Raw genomic sequence first — 15836 nt, 5'->3', positions numbered from 1 at the left:
GGAGAGCCAATTAATATGCAAATATTCTATTTCATTTATTGTAGGTCCAATATCGCCACCCTTGTGCTATTAATCAATGTGTAATGATTCTAAGCATTCAGGTCAAATGGACTCTCCATAATTGTACTTTACTATTTGCTCAAAACCATGCTTTATGTAGTTTATCCCATATTTGGACAATGACTTTCTCAGACACATTTAGCTGTTATTTTTCCTGGACTTTCTATTTGTCTCATTTCTTATTTTTGAGAGAGGAAGCATATGCTTTCTTTAATGTGTCACCACTATCATCCAGCTCATTTGTCATTGGATTTATTGCTTGGATTCTCCATTCATCTTTTTGAGGGCACCCTTGAAGCCTACTTCATTTCTGTTCCAATTTGGCATCAATTTCTTTCTGGACCTGTTCCCCAACTGTTAAGCTGGGATTGCTTTCTACTGAATTCCTGGGTTAGTTCAGCTGGTTAGAGTATCCTGTAATTCTCTTCCACTCAAAAACAGGCATTTGTTCAGCACTCATGTGTTTATCAAGTCTTTACTCTGTAAAATTCAAGGCACATCAAAATTTATCCTGCATCAAAATAATTTACAAACTAGAACTTGGACACACATATAAATAATCACAATATAAAATAAAACCTGCACTAGGATAGTAAAGTAGTAAAAGAAATAGAGATATACCATAAGAGAAAAGAACAAAAATGAATCAGATGGAAGACATGGAGGGCAGATGGGCCACAGCTGGAGATGGCCAAGGGATGTCCAAGAAAGGAAGAGGATCTTACCATGTGAAATATTAACAATGCAAAAACATGGACACGCTTGTAGAAAAAATGGTAATCCTAATTGTGGATCTTTTTTTTTTTTTTTTTTTTTTACTGAAGTATAGATGACACACAATGTTACATTAGTTTCAGGTGTACATCAAAGGAATTCAACAACTCCATATGATATGCTATGTGCATCACAAATGCAGCCAGATCTGTCACTATGCAATGCTATGACAATACCGTTGACTATATTCTCTATGCTGTAACTTTCATCCTCATTACTTGTTCATTTTGTAACTGGAAACATGTATCTCCCACTCCCCTTCACCCATTTTTCCCATTTCTTACCCCCTCTTCTCTGGCAACCATCAATTTGTTCTCTGTATGTATGGGTCTGCTTCTGAGATTATTTTCTCAACTGGAAATTACCAAACAACATTTCCACTTGCATTCCACAACCTTTTCCATTGGCTGAGAAATGGCCTTACTTTGGTAGTCATGAGCCTGGCTAAAAATCAGGGGTTTTACTACTATGGAAGAATGGTTATATTGGGATAAATAGTATTCTCTGCAAACAGTAGTATAGAGAATTATCAAAAATATTCTAACTTTCATTATCTCTGGAAAAAATTATAAGCTACTTGATTCCCTTAGGCATTGAAAAATCTGTTGATATAGTTTTTCAAGTCTTATTCTGACTGAGGTTTATATAATGTATACTCTTATTCAAATTACTGAATTCCTTTTCATTTCATACATATCTCTGGCTACCCAACAATTCACACTATTATGAATGAAAGGTATGTATGCCTGTAATTTCAATGTCTGTACCCAGTGCACAATCTTTGTTCTCACATATTTCATCCAGTAGTAGTTTCTTCCTATTTTTGGCCACTAGTATGTTCCAGGCTATAGAAACAGTTCCCAGATATATATTGGTGCTAAATATGTCACAGACGTCCATGAGTGTCTGTACCATTTTTTCCATCAATAGTCTAAGGCACAAAATTATGGATAATTTAGTTACCTGGGATTGCCCAGTCCCGCACATAGTTAATAGTAAACAAACACTTAGAGCTCAAGTTGAACAATTTTTATTATCTATTACTAATATTCCAAGACAAAAAGGAATGCAATTTTCACAATTCATACATAAGGGAAATACAATATATTTGTAAATATTTTATGTTCTTCCCAGAAACTCCCATGAAAGAAGAACACACACCAAAGCAGAGAGAGAGCATATTTCTGCCTCTTACGTTAGTAAGTATAGCCATCACCAATTCCATTTGTCCTCTTCTCTCAGCCCACCTCAAAACTATTTGTTCTTCATTGGGTCTCATAAGGAGTAAATAGCATGCTTAAAGGTACATGTCTAATAGACAGCAAGATTGTAATTGCAAATTTGTGTTTTCTTAATTAAAAAATTCATTTTTCACTACAAAGAGACCTGGATTTTTTCCCCCTGTTTTCTTTAGTATACAGAATTTAAGAGCATTGACATTGATTTCAGGCATACTTTTATTTACAAGGTATTAGTTAAATTTCATCTTATTTACATTTAAATGGATTAGATGCCAAAGTATGTAAAAAACAGGTTTGTTTTTTACAGCAGTTGTCACTTACTCATTCTTAATGTGGTTTCCATTACAGCATGATATTTAAAAATGGAGAATATCTAATCAAAAATTGGAATGCACATGACATGATACACGCATGTGCCAATCTATAACTGCTCTCAGTTATTAAAAAGAAAGAGAATTAAGGGGACTGAATTATTCTGTCTAACTGACTGTGTGTCCCTGAGTGACTCCTAATTTTCTATATCAGTGCACTTGGCAATGTTAGCAAGGAGGGATTAATACATTTTAATCCTCTCAGATATAGTCCTATTTGCCTTCTTGTTCTTGTGGTTGTATTTTTCAGTCTTCAATACTTTCTTTTGCCTTTGGTTAATTTAAACAAACCATGTATTCACAGAGCCTATGCATTTTTCCAGAGACTTTTTAAATCTCTTAATGCTATTTATTTAAGATGTATTTTGACATTATGACAGTTTCTATGCTTATCTTTCCCTTCAATTGTATTTGCTTCTATGCTAATTTGTTGAAGTGCAATTTGATCATGTTTTCGGATATAAAGTTGAAGAGGAAAGAGACATAAGAGAAAGCCACATCAGACCTTTTAGTAATCTTTATGATTCCAGAATCATTTAAACAGATCAGTCAGGAAAAATATTTTCAGTTGAATATTTTTGTTACATTATGTCTTTTAGAGAACTTCTAAAATAAGAAAATATCATTTTTTAATCAAAAACTCAATTTTTTTCTTATAGATAATTTTCAGTGTATTTTAATTGCATTTCTACAGTTTTATTATTTTCATAGACATTTTAGGAACATTTTAAAACACACATTCCTGAGTTTATTTTACAAATGTAATTACTGAGACCTAGTTTCTGTGAATAGCCAAAGTCCCATAAACAATAAATAGTAAACAAGGACCTAAAGCCCAGAAAGCCCAATTCCCACTTACAGACTTTCTTTATAGTTTCTGACCTCCTTGTGCACATTAAATGCTAAGATTGCTGAATACAGAGTACCTTCCTAGTCTAAATAATTCTTAGATAGACCTAGAGAGAGATTAACTAGTTCAGATCCTATCCACTCTCCCTACTTCCCACCACCACCATTTCAAAGGCATCTACTGCCTTTGAATCTCTGGGAGCAAGACTCAAAAATTTATAACTTCACAAACCTATCTAGATGATTACAAACAGCTGTAACTATCCTAGAGAACCATCTCCACCCACAGAATCATTGTCAAGATGAACAGTCCTATAGCATTACCTGCAATATACTATCTATCCTTCCCAATCCCCCATCCCAAAGCCAGGGGTCACATTTCTAAATGCTCACCCAAGGTCAGATGAAGGAACATGTGAATATGTTGTATGAGTTGTTTAAAATTGAGCGAACAGGGAAGTTTCAATAACAAACAGCCCTGCTAAGCTATGTTACTGATTTCCAAGACATCCTTGAATCAAGATTTTTGTATTTAAAAATAACTGATTTTTAATATTGGTCAAAATTCCAATTGCAAGAATGACTAATTATATGTCTTTATGGATATAGAGTCTCACAGACTGCAGCTTATTATATATGCTTTTAATCTGAGAGACGCCATCTGCTTTGAGATCTTTCATGTTTGAACCTGGACCGTGTCTTCAGTTGCTCTAAGTCTGAGTTAGGCTAAGTGATCCCAAGGCACACCCTGTGTAGCCAGGGTACTGGGTTCTAACTGATGAATTTAGAGTTCTGTGGAGGAGGGATCTGCTTGATTTATAGCTAATCATGGTAATATTGTGTTTATACCAGATCTGAAATTGATAGTTTGGTGTACATTCTTTAAGACCAAGTGAACCCCATGTAAAAGACTTATTAATAGCAAAGCCTTAAAAGGGGGCATAATTAATCCATGCTAGTGTCTCTGAATTTGTTTTATTCTGGGATAAGTTATATTATTGTCTTGGAGATTTTTTTCCTTTCAAATATATATGAAAATTTGATATTGGCTCAGTAATAGCACCAACACTTAGAAAGTTCAATTTTTATCATTCCTTTTGTGAGATGGAAACAGGAAATCCTCAATCCAAAAAATGGATATCATTTCTTTCTGTCAAGCATGAGCTAGTTGATAAATTAAAGAATGACAGATCAACATAGAGAATAAAATCAGTCTCTTTTCTAAATTTGTTAGAGGTTGAGCTAAAATACCTATATCTGCTAGTTGATGGATGTCAGCAGGTTGGAGTTTTAAACATAATCAGAGCCCCAAAACTTGTTGCTAGTATTTACCATGGGTTGAGCAATATGTATGTTTCCAAAGGTATTACAAAATAGGTTTTGGGGTAAAATAGTCTCCAACTTAGATGCAAATTGCTCTCCAATAACACTAATAAAGACAAACAAAGACACACAGTAGTAGATGGCAAACACCAAAACAAATAGCTTAGTCTGTCCTGGTCTTCATAATACTCCCAAACACTGATGAAAGTAAGATAACTTCTTTTTGCATTATTCAGAGAAAAAAATCAAAAGGTATTTTTAAATGAGACCAAATATTTGCATTTTTCAAATTTCCACTTGACTTCCTTTCCCAACAGCTAGAATATAAATTTCCTAAGTGTTTTTATTTGTTTTGGAATCCTCTAAAGTCCCTGGGCTACAGCAGAAGTTCAACAAGTATTTGTGGGCTAATCAGTTGTTAGAAATGACAGGTCTTCTGTCTTATTAGTCACCCCCCCTCTTTTTTGGCTAAATATATAGCAAAGTTGGTGATAGAAAAACAATTGTCTCAGAAAATTAAGCTAATAATCACCCTGTCATGGTGGTTGATTTTTAATGTGAGATTAGAACAAAATCAAAAATACATGAAAGTATTGCAATTATATATCATAGCTGCAAATATTGCTTTCTGGTCATCTAAACTTCTAAACTCTTCCAACATTCTAACATAGCCTCAATAAATAACAACTGAACATGAATAAATTAACAAAGAGTAATTGAAAATCACAACATTTCCAGAAGCTGATAGTCAGATGAATGATACCAATTAAGAAAACTGATCTTGAAAATAACAGTTGCCCTAATACATAGTGAGAGCACAATTCATGAAGCCTTAGAGCCCCAGAGTAGAGAGAAGGATTGGTAAAATTAAGCAAAGGTTTGATGAGTCCAGCCATGGACACATATATTACCATAGATAGAATATGCTATGCTAGGACAAGAAAAGAAATGTATATAAGGTATTAACAGGACACAGGAAAAAGAGATGCCAACTTTTCACTAAGGACGTAGGAGAATTCATTCATTCATTCAATAGATATTTGCTGAGCGCCCATGAGGTACCAAGTACTGTTCATAGGCACTGACAGTATAATGGTGAGCAACACAGTAGAACATTTCTGCCCTTGTTAGCTGACATTCTAGTTGGGAGAAATAGAAAATATATATAATATGTCAAGTGGCAACAAGTGCTGTGTAAAATAAAAAATTTGAATAAGGAAATAAAAACTTAAAACAGTATGGTTCAAGACCTCCTTGATAAGGTAATATTTAAGTAGACTCTGACATGTGACTTGGTTCTAAAAGGATATATAGGAAGTCATCAGAAAAAGTAGAGAAGTAATTTCTAAATGTAGAAAATAAGAAATGAAAAGTCCCAGAGACACAAAAGAATTTGGGGAAATAAGCTTTGTTTCTTTGCCTGTTTGTTTGCTTGCTTGCTTGTTTGTTTTACTACCTAATGCCCACTCTCTCTTCTGATGATGACACTTTGAAATTCCTTTAGAAAACCCCTTCTTCCCATTCTTCATCTGTGTATTTCAGACTAGAAATGGAACATGTACCCTAAGCCTTACCAACTAAAGGTTTCTATTTCCTTATAGTAATGAGTAAATAACTCAAAAATATCCTATCATGGTAAATCCCTGGACTTGTGTGAAAATTACCAAAAAGAAATCGTTTCCTTTCTTCAATGGGATTGTTATGATAATGTGAGCCTAGAACTTCTGGAAGTCATTATGCAGAGCCTGGGTATGAAAATAATATAACACAGCAGAGCCAAAGACAAAGAAAAGTAGAAAGCTAGTCTTTATTTTTGAACTCTTAGATAAAACCTTGTCTGAAGCTGACCTTAGTCAGGACCTTATACGCTACATGAGTCAATAAATTTCTCTTTGGCATTGAACTTGATACTCTATCACTTGCCAACCAAAAAAAACTTTTTTTATGAAGAATATATCATGTCCAAGGAAAGAACTATCAGGTATTATATTAGAAATTATGATGGTACTTGGCAAGTGTCTCACAAAGACTTCTAAAAACTATATTCAAACCCATAATAATCAAAACAGCCTAATACAGGCATAAATCCAGAAAAATAAATTAATGGAACAGAATACATAGCCCAGATATAAACTTATACATATATAGTGAATTACTTTATGACAAAGGAGGTAAGATTATACAATGGCAAAAGGATAGTTAATTTTCAATAAATGATGTTAGGAAAACTGGACAGCTACATGCAAAGAATGAAAACAAACCCCTTTTTTATACCATATGCAAAAATCAGCTCAAACTGAATTGAAGAAATGAACATAAGACCTGAAATTATAAAACCTCAAGAACAAAGCATAGGGGGTGAGCTTCTTGATATAAATTGGCAATGATTGTTTTAATTTGACACCAAAAGAAAAGACCAGAAAAGCTAAAAATAAATAAACAATCAAATAAGCAAATAAGTGGGACTATATCAGACTGAAAAGGTTTTTGCACAGCAAAGGAAACCATCAACAAAATGAAAAGACATCTTGTGGAATGGGAAAAAAATATTTGCAAACCAGATATCTGATAAGAAGTTAATCTCCAAAATATGTTAAGAACTCACACAACTCATTTGCCAAAACAAGCAAACAAGCAAACGTGACTAAAAAAATAGAAAGAGTAACTAAAATTACACTTCTACAAAGACATACAATAGCAAAGATACATGGAAAAGGTACTCAACATCACTAATCACCAGGGAAATGAATATCAAAGTCACGCTTGTTAGAATGGCTATCATCAAAAAAACAAGAGACATCTAGTGTTGGCAAGAATATAGACAAAAGGGAACTCTTGTGCACTGTTGGTGGGAATGTAAATTGGTACATCCACAATGGGAAATAGTATGGAAGTTCTTCAAAATGTTACAAATGTAATTATTATATGATCTGGCAATCATACTTCTGGGTATATATCTAAAGGAAATGAAAACAGGATATCAAAGAGATACCTACACCATCATGTTCATTGCAGCATTATTCACAACAGCCAAGATATGGAAGTAACCAGTGTCAGTCAAACAGATGAATGGACAAAGAAGCTGTGGAATGTGTGTGTGTGTGTGTGTGTATTTACACATACACAATTATATATACACATAATGGAATATTATTCAGCCACGAAAAAGAAGGAAATCCTGACATTTGCAACAACATGGATAGACCTTGAGAGCATATGCTAAGTGAAATAAGTCAGAGAAACACAAATAATGCATGGCATCACTTATATGTGGAAACTAAAAACAAGTCAAATTGAGAAGAAGGCAGTAGAAAAGTGGTTGCCAAGAGATGTGGAGTGAGTGACATAGGGAAATGCATTAAAAAAGAAAAGACTTCTAGGAAAACTTTATTCTTGCCATTCAGAAGTGCTGAGATCATGGGGGAGGCAGTTTCAAAAAATAGAATTAAATGTTTTGAGGTGTTTTAAAATGCCCACACACAGAATTCTGGAGAAGTCACCTTCTCTGGGTTACTTACTCATAAAAATGTACACAAGTGTTAAGCACAGTAGGTACTGTGGTGAGCAGCATTCTGTGGGTACAAAAATAGATTTAACATTTATATATTGTTAAAGAGAACCAGAGCTGAACAGCAGTTAAGGCAGTTAAAAAAAAAAAAAAAAACAGATTAGGAAGAAAGAGACCTCAGTATAGAACTGGGCTCAGTTCTAAATACAAGGAAAAATAGGGATTTACAGCCAAGGAAAAGAGTGAGGTCAGTGCATGAAAACTTACCAAGAGGAAACATCAATAGTAGGAGAAATTCCTGGGAAACTGACCTAACAAGATTCTTGCTAAAGACAGGCCAGGGTGACTAGGTTGGCTGGTATGGGTGTGTTTATATAACATGAGAGCTTAGGGAACACTTGTCACAGTAAAAGTGACTGTGCACTTGAGAATCTTGAAAAACTGTCTGTTGTTTTGAATTCAACTAAACCCATCCTTTTCCTTTTTTGCTACAGACTTATAATGCTGTCACTGAACTGTAACTTATATACAGTTAGTAATGCCTTGTGCCATACACCACACATCTATTGGTCTGCCTAAATGGCTCTTGGGTAATGTCTGTTAAAGTGTGGTCCAAGTGCACCTACATCAGAATCACCCAGCAAACTCATTAAAAGTCAGAATGCTGGGCCATATAAACCATGCATTATGAATATGCATTTTAGAAGAATTCAAGCCTATTTGTATGCACACTCACAGTGAGAACCATTCAGTTATGGAGTAAATATTGACTAGACTTAAAATATGAACACTAAAATTTACTGATACCTATTGTGGTCTTTATATGCTCTATATACCTGTTTCACTTAAAAATCAAAACACAACACTGAAACAAATATTTTCCCTATTTTACAGATGCTAAGATTAAATCATGTACTCAAATCCACATGTCTGGGAAATGTCCACACTGAGAGGGAATCTGACACTAAAGCCCATGACCTGCCCTGACTTCACCAGGCTGGCTCCTTCTCCCGCTCTTATTTCTTGAATTATTCCATGAGAAACTTCTGTCCACAAAAACAGCTTCTAAAATGTTGGCAGTACTACTTTAGATTGGAAATAGCATACTACGTACAACTGTATTTATCCCTAACCTCAAGAAACTGTCAGAAATATTTCCCAGATTACCGTTGCTCTATAAAAGCTACCTAATATTGGATATCTTCAGCTCATACTGGTCTCTCTCCCTGTGATTTCTGGAAGTCTTAAATCTCAGTCATCTGAGTCAGCTGACCACGTTCACCCTTGCCTTATTCTGACAGGTGGACTAAAAAACATTACAGTAAAGAATATCTAATTTCTTTAACATCTAATTTTACCCACATCCTTTTACCACTTGAAGAAAGTATGCTGTGTTGGCTGCTTTAATGTATTGAATTAAGTGACCATTATAATGATAATAAGTCTTTTATTATGAATTTAACTTTTCTAGTACTGAACCAGATACAAAGGACTCCTGAGAAACTTCACTATCCAGATGGCCTGAGAGACATCAAATAAATGATTACAGTACAATGGATTACATATGCATATATATGAAAAGGTGTGTGCAAAAGGATGAACTGGTCTAGGGAAGTGAATGAATACTTCATAGAGTATGGAGATTTGCTCTAAGAGATCACAGAGCTGAGAAACAAAGGCCATTGCAAGAGTATCATTATTCAGAGACCTATAGATCTACAGTGCTTGCCCCTTCAATATCTACCCCGTGTCTTTTCCATCTTCTTCACCCAGCTCCTCAGGGACCCAGAGAAGTGGCTTCATTTGCTGTCTTTTTAGACACCAAGAAGAAAATTCAACATTTTTTGCTTAGTTTATTGAGTCAAAACCATGAGTTATTCAGATTTTAAAGACCAGTCCCATAGTAAACGCTAAATCCATCTAACTCCTTCCATAGCCTGTAATGACACCAGAAGACTTTGAAGTAGAATGGAAGAAGCATTTCTTATGAGGAAATGGAAAAATATTTGATAAATACTTGGGAATTTCCTCCTAATAAAATTTTGAGAAAAAAATGTGAAGTGTTAAGCCCAGAAACAGGAGCATAAAAGTATCTCTTGAGAGTTTATTAATCTCTAAGGGAAGCTATCGGCTTTATGTTAAACTGCCTTTGTTAAAAAGAACATTAGGATGAGGACTCAAACATTTTTGGTTTTTCTTTGGTTAATCCCAAACACTGGGTCAGCATGCTTAGTTTACTCTGGGCTTTTACCCATTATCTCTGAATTATCATATTTCCATTTTGTATAGATACTCATGCCTATTCTTTCAACTACAGCTGTGATTGCCTTCTCCTTTTAAGATAGTATTTCATTAATAAATACTGATGTTATTATTTAAATTAGAAAAATTCCTAAGTTTAGAACCCAAATGTCCAACGACAGATGAATGAATGAAGAAGATGTGGTATATGTATATGGAGTATTACTCAGCAATCAAGAAGAATGAAATATTACCATTTGCAACTATGTGGATGGAACTAGAGGGTATCATGCTAAGCAAAATTAGTCAGAGAAAGACAAGTATCATATGACTTCACTCATATGAGGACTTTAAGATACAAAAGAGATGAACATAAGGGAAGGGAAGCAAAAATAATATAAAAATGGAGGGGGACAAAACCATAAGAGACCCTTAATTCAGAGAATAAACAGAGGGTTACTGGAGGGATTGTAGGATGGGGAATGGGCATTAAGGGTAAGGGGCATTAAAGAATCTACTCTTTTTTTTTTATATTTTTATTTATTTCTAGGAGAGAGAGAGAGAGACAGCGTGAGCAAGGGAGGGTCAGAGAGAGAGGGAGACACAGACGCTGAAATAGGCTCCAGGCTCTGAGCTGGCAGTCAGCACAGAGCCCAACACGGGGCTCGAACCCATGAACCGCGAGATCATGACCTAAGCGAAAGTCGGACGCTTAACCGACTAAGCCACCCAGGTGCCCCTTAAGGAATCTACTCTTGAAATCATTATTGCACTATATGCTAACTTGAATGTAAATTTTAAAAAATTAATAATAAATAAAAAAGAAAACTTTCTAAGTTTTAGCACTTCGACATGTTGCTTTGTGATTACATCTCAAAACAAAATTGCTATCTCCATAACTTCTAAATACTTCCACTACTATTCCATAAAACAATGGAAAATGATTTAGAGTAAGCGAGACTAGAAAAGGGGAAAATATAGATTCAAGAGATAATAATTCATCACACTATACATTCACCCTTGTTTTTGAGAGAATATTGTTACAGCATATTACAAATTCAGAAACATTAAACTTCAGTTTTGGAAAAGCATGTTTATTGGGGTGCCTGGGTGGTTTAATCGGTTAATCGTCCCACTCTTGTTTTCTGCTCAGGTCAGGAACTCACAGTTTGTAAGTTTCACCCCTGCATTGAGCTCTGTGCTGGCATTGCAGAGCCTCTCTCTCTCTCTCTCTCTCTGCACCTCTCCTGCACTCTCTCAAAATAAATAAATAAATAAACTTAAAAAATATTTAAAAAAAGAAAAAGCATGTTTATCTATAAAATATCTGACCATCAAGATTCATGTCATATTTCTCCCATTTTTCCCATTAATATAACCTTAATGATATGAATAAGTGAAGAACTAGACATTTAGACTCATCCTTAGAAAAGTTAGGACTCCAGGAAATATTCTTAAACAATTTGAAATCTAATCTGTAAAAACATAGTGAGATAGAATGCAGCAGTAATGATGCATATTTCTTAATTCACATGTTTGTTTCATTTAAATCTTCTCCTCATGACATCCTAAAAGATGTTGGGCATCCATATATTAAAGTCATCCAAAGTCCTCTCTTCACTGTTTCTCACTATGCTAGACACTGTGAACTTCAACTTCATGCCATTTCATTAACTCATTTCCTACTCACATCCTAGAACTTGTCGTCAACCAGATTTACTATGAACTTTAAATACTAGCACTCCAGCTCCTCATGCACAGGCCATGAGTGGTCATTTTCCTATCTGTATACCCCCTTATCTCTCGATAGAGAGATAGACATCTCAATTCCCTTTGTTCCACATTTGTTTTCAAATCAAAAAGCCCCTGTCTGACTCCACTTTCCTAAAACATCATTTCAACAACTCCCTGGACAACACCCTCAACCTGCTCATTCATTCGTCCTTCTGATGCAAAAGCCCTGGAAATCTCAAGCATTTTCCAACTTACAAAACCTCAACTTAGCACGGTATTTCTGGAAAATAATCAAGTCATAAGTGAAGAGTTGCCTGTTGTGGTGCTTTACATGTTCCTTTCAAATTAGATTGTTTTTCAGTTAGCCAAAACATCTGAATCAGTTAACATTTGTTGGTAGCAACAGGAGTCCCAGTCAACATATTTAACAACTAGCCAATTGAAGCAGATCAGATAAAAAAATATATCGGCTGTTAAAACCAGCCGATAGGAATGCTACTTGTAAGCAATAGGACAGAACTCCAGAAAGAAGGGAGAAGGAGGAGAAAAAATAAACTTAAAGGAAAATAGGGTAGCTCACAGCCAAGGAAACAAAACAAGTACTGAACAAGAAAACCTTTGGAAGAACAAGAATAAGGGTGGGTGTAGGAGTCTTAGCAGCAAAAGATCTTCAAACTTCTCCCTGGGAACTGCCATGAGAAGACTTCGTTCTAACTGCTTTCTGCCTCTGTATATCATCTCTCAAGACTAAATTTTCCCAGGGCACGCTTCTCTCACTCATATACCCGGAACCACTCACTGCGGCAGCAAGATGGATTTCTGTGATTGACTCAGCCTAGGTTCTATCTCCACTGATACAGCCAGGCAGGCTGGGGACCACCAGATGGAAAAGAGATGGGCAGACAAAAGCAAGAACCACTAAGATATCCTTTGCCATCACTGAAAATTTCCTCTTCTGTTGACTTAAGGAACTCTGTCCTTCATATCATAAAGAGAGAAATACTTTTGCTTTAGTCATAGAGTTCAAGTAAAATGCAACCAAATTCCTTGAAAATCTCCTTCAATTACTTTTAGAGATACCACTTTCTCCTGGTTCTTCCTGTTCTCTGGCCTTCCTATTCAGCTTGGGATGGAAATGTTCGTACTTTCCAGTGCTCCATCTTTATTACTCTTTTATTATTGCTCTACAACCTCTCCTGACCATCCCATCCACACACGTGGCTGCAGCTTCCATATGTGCTGGCTGACACCTCCCACCTTGGTGCAGACTGACCCCATGAGTTTCAGACTCATCAACCCAACTACCTACAGGGCCGTTTCCCTTGTGGTAATGCAGGAAAATTTTCACACTCATAAAACCTGAAATTGAAGGTCTCCAAATAAAATCCACCATCTCTGTCGCCCTTCATGTCATTCTGTTTTCCCCTATGTCATTCTGGCTTCCTGCATGGTATCACCATGTGTTAGGGAATCCAATTCTGAAACCTTGGAATCTCCCCAGACTCAAGTCTTCTCCCAAACTTCCGTCCATAATCCACCAGCAGGTCATGGCAGTTCTCATTGCTTTTGCCCCAGTCAAAGGCTTCATCACTTCTCTTAACACAATTTCCTGTCTTGTGCTTCAACCACCTCCAACATAGCTTTCAAAAGCCTGCTAGAATAAACTGAAATGCTCATTTGCTCGTGTCCCTTTAAAAGCTGCCTGTGGAATAACATCCAAACTTTATGGCCTGCAAGGCAAGAGCCTCCAAAGTCTATCATCTCACTTTCTGTTTAGCCTCATCTTGCCACGAACACCCTGGAACAACAGCTGTAGCAAACGGTGCTGTTTGCAGAATATGGAGTGCTGTGCGGTCCCCCGCAGAGAGACAAAACATCCTCATGGTGCCCTGTCCAAATACCTGCCCTGTCGAATCCATGAGTATAATAAAGCATGTGCAGTTTTGTACTATTCAGTTTGGAGTTACATATTACACAGAAAAATATAACTGGAACAGGCCCTTTTCTGATTTATGATTTTTCCCATGATGACCATCTCCAGCATTAGCTGGAGAATATATTTTATCTTTTAACAGAATTTTCAATTTCTCTTGTAGGGGTTATTCTGTAAAACTGTAGAAAATAGATGAAAGTTGAGAACAAACCTAGGTTCATAAACCGTTTGCTTCTCCTGTTTACTTTTGTGACCTTAGGCAATTTTCTCTTCATGAAATATGGATAATGCCCACTTTGTAAGTAGTTGTGGGGCTTAATTCAGCAAACGAGGGTGAAGCCCCTAACATCTCATATGGACTCAGAGGTTGTAACCCAGGAGCTCTCTTTCCCCATGATGCTTAGCAGTAAATTTATAAAACAAAATAGGTTTGATAATAAAATATGAGACATTAATCTTTGAAGATCATGCCATTGTGTATTTGGAAAACCCAAGAGAACCAAGTGAAAAAAATTACTTAAAACAGTAAGAAAGTATATATGATAGCTAGCCACAAAATTAATATATAAAAGTAAATAGCTATCTTATGTTCCAGGAATAATCAACTGTAAAATATAATGGAAAAAGGACCTCAATGACAACTAATCATAAAATACCCAAGAATATGATTAACAAGAAATGTGTGGGCACTCCATAAAATAACATAATTCTGCTCATGTATATCAAATAAAAGTTTAATATATGGTGTCCAGCAATGAATAGTTGTTTCAATGAATATTAGATCCCTCCCTATAGACTTCAGAGATTATAGATACAAAGAAGACAGCTCACCAACTCCTTTGCATAGCCACCTTAGATCTTTTTTCCCAAAGCAGCTGGGGCAGATATCATCAATTGAGAGATGAGAAAATGTCAGCAACTTCAGTGAATGAAAATTTGATATGGCACCCAATTAAAAGGGCCGTGGAGGCAATTTCCTACTGAAGAAGATCAAAGGAAATCTAGAGATCAACCACCTCAAACTGACTAGAGTCAATGATTAGAAGAGAAATATATGAAGCACTGGTTTTCACCAGATTTCTCTGCCCATATTTAAAGACAAATAAGTAATTTACTTTTCTGAAAATGTAAAGTTTAGGGAAAAAAACAATCCAAACAGAAAGAAAGGAATAGTGTTCTTTAGATTTACGGAAGAAAAGCATGCACCTGTTTAGGGAGTGTTGGGTTCGTTTGTAATTGTTTCCAAAGATTTATATTTGGTTTAATGATATGATCTTGATATTATTATGGTAATAAGATGCATTTGCTAAGTGTGCTGTACAAGATAATTATTGGTTGTTTTGAATCTAAAGCCTTAGAGAAAAATGTTTAATCATATGCTAACTTGATCATAATTGTGCACATTTTAGGAGGAGTTGTAATAACATAGACTGGGATTTACATTGAGTTTTAGATAGTAGAGATAATGATAAGGTGGCAGGACATTTGTCCAATTTTCAGGTCTGTCACATTTTTACACTTTAATGGAAATTTTATTTTTGTTCAGAAACTGTTGTGACATAGCCTGATATTCCTCTTCCAAAATGTTATCTCTTTTCTCCTTAAACCCTGATTTTTAGCTAGAGTCATAATCAATTGAAAAAGACAACATTTCCCAGCATCCCTTGAGTTAAGTATGTTTCTATGACTAAGTTCTAGCTGATGTCATTTACATAAATTTATGTTTGACTTTCTAGAAGAGGGTTTGCCTTCCTTTTCTTCTTCCTTCCTTCCTGTTAACCAGAAGACTTATTTCACATGCA

This window comes from Crocuta crocuta, unplaced genomic scaffold, assembly GCF_008692635.1.
Source record: "Crocuta crocuta isolate KB4526 unplaced genomic scaffold, BGI_CrCroc_1.0 scaffold223, whole genome shotgun sequence".
Taxonomy (NCBI): Eukaryota; Metazoa; Chordata; class Mammalia; order Carnivora; family Hyaenidae; genus Crocuta; species Crocuta crocuta.
The sequence above is the reverse complement of the archived record's forward strand: the minus strand, read 5'-3'. Positions refer to the sequence as shown.